Source organism: Marmota marmota, unplaced genomic scaffold, assembly GCF_001458135.2.
Source record: "Marmota marmota marmota unplaced genomic scaffold, marMar, whole genome shotgun sequence".
Lineage (NCBI taxonomy): Eukaryota > Metazoa > Chordata > Mammalia > Rodentia > Sciuridae > Marmota > Marmota marmota.
The window spans coordinates 17,367,212-17,369,829 of NW_026000019.1; positions in this window are offsets into that span (position 1 = coordinate 17,367,212).

The following is a 2,618-nucleotide window of genomic DNA, read 5'->3' on the forward strand; positions in this document are numbered from 1 at the left end:
TTTTTAAATTACTATTTAGCAAAAAAAAATGTTTTCTAAATTCTACAGGAATTTCTTCTTTGACTAAGAATTATTTAGAAGTGTATTTTTTAATTTAAAGTAAATCATACCCAGTGAAATTCCTCATAAAAATAGAAAAAGCGATCATGAAATTCATTTGGAAAAATAATAGACCCAGAATAGCCAAAGCAATCCTTAGCAAGAAGAGTGAAGCAGGTGGCATCACTATACCAGACATTAAACTATATTACGTAGCAATAGTAACAAAAATGGCATAATATTGGCACCAAAATAGACTTGTTAACCAATGGTATAGAATAGAGGACACAGAGACAAACCCACATATAGAGTTATCTCATACTAGAAAAGGGTTCCAAAAACATGCATTGGAGAAAAAAATAGCCTCTTCAACAAATGGTGCTGGGAAAACTGGAAATCCATATGCAACAAAATGAAACTAAGCCCCTATCTGTCACCATGCACAAAACTCAACTCAAAGTGGATCCAGGGCCTAGGAATTAGACCAAAGACCCACCTAATAGAGGAAAAAGTAGGCCCAAATCTTCATCATGTCGAATTAGACGCCTACTTCCTTAACAAGACTTAACAAGTACAAGAAATAAAATCAAGAATCAAGAAATGGGATTGACTCAAATTAAAAAGCTTCTTCTCAGCAAAAGAAACAATCAGTGAGGTGAATAGAGAGCCTACAGAATGGGAGCAAATTTTTACCACATGCACATCAGATAGAGCACTAATCTCTAGGATATATAAAGAAGTCAAAAAGCTTAACACCAAAAAAAATAACCCAATCAATAAGTGGGCTAAGGAATTGAACAGATACTTCTCAGAAGAAGATATACAATCTATCAACAAATATATGAAAAAAATGTTCAACATCTCTAGCAATTAGAGAAATGCAAATCAAAACTACTCTAAGATTTCATCTCACTCCAGTCAGAATGGCAGCTATTAAGCAACAGTAAGTGTTGGCGAGGATGTGGGGGAAAAGGCACACTCATACACTGCTGGTGGGACTGCAAATTGGTGCAGCCAATCTGGAAAGCAGTACGGAGATTCCTTAGAAAACTTGAAATGGAACCACCATTTGACCCAGCTATTCCACTCTTTGGTTTATGACTTAAAAACAGCATACTGCGGTGATGCAGCCACATCAATGTTTATAGCAGCACAATTCACAACAGCTACATTGTGGAACCAACCTAGATGCCCTTCAATAGATGAATGTATAAAGAAAACGTGGTGTCTATACACAATGGAATATTACTCAGCATTAAAAGAGAATAAAGTCAGGTAAATAGATGAGTTGAAGGGTATCATCCTAAGTGAAGTAAGGCAGTCCCAAAGAACTAAAGGCCAAAGGTTTTTCTCTGATAAGTGGATGCTAAACCATTTAGTCGGGGGGAGGCATTGGAGGATTGGAGGAACTTTGGATAGGGCAAAGGGGAGGGTGGGGAAGGGTGTGGGTATAGGGGGTAGGAAAGACTGTGGAACGAAATGGACATCATTACCTTAGGTACGTGTATGAAGACACAAATGGTGTGACTCTACTTTGTGTACAAACAGAAAAATGAAAAATTGTGCTCCATTTGTATACCATGAATTGAAGTTCATTCAGCTGGCATGTATAACAAATTCTAAGAAATAAATTAATTAAAAACAAAAAAGTAACTAAATGAGAGCTCTTTTCATTGTCTCTATCTGAACTGAATAGCACTCAGAAGACTTGATCTATATTTTTTAACCTTTAAATTTTTATTTAGGCTTGCTTTCTGACTCAAAATATAATCAATTCTGGAAAATATTCTGTATATTTTAAAAAACTATAAATACTGCCCTGGTCAAGGCAATGATAAATGTCTATTAAATAAAGTATTTCTATCACACTATTTGAATATTCTATATTCCAATTTATGCTATCTACTTCTTCAATTACCAAGAAAGGAGTATTCAAATGACCCACTATGATTATGAGTATTTCTATTTCTCCTTGAAGTTCTGTAAAATTTTGCTTGAATATTTAGAAGTCTTGTTATTAAGGAACACACAATATTAAATAATTTTCTGTGTGTGAATTAAACTTTTTATTTTTATGAAGTGAACCCCTTGATCTCAGTCAGGACTCTGGCTTTTTGATCTGAAAATAACTGCAACATATTCTTTTCTGGTTAGATTCTTTCCTGATATATATTTTTCATTCTTATTCTCATTTTTATATCCTTATATTTTGGATGTTTCTTTTACAGATAGAATATCACTGGATTTTCTATTTTACCCAAACAGTACAATTTTCTTTTTAATCTGTAGTACTTACTATTTTTTTATTAATGGACTTTATTTTTTAGAACACTGTTAGATTTAATTACAAAGATAATACAGAGAGTTCCCACATATCTCATACCCATGACCCCTACTATTAGCATCTTATATGAATACATTACATTTGTGCCAGGGATTGAACTCAAGCCCAGCCCCTTTTATTTTTTATAAACTTAGGGTCTCCCTAAGTTTCCAGGTTGGCCTTAAACTTGTGATCCTCCTGCCTCAGCCTCCCTGATTGCTAGCCTGACAGGCGTGCACCACCCACCACCCTAGGC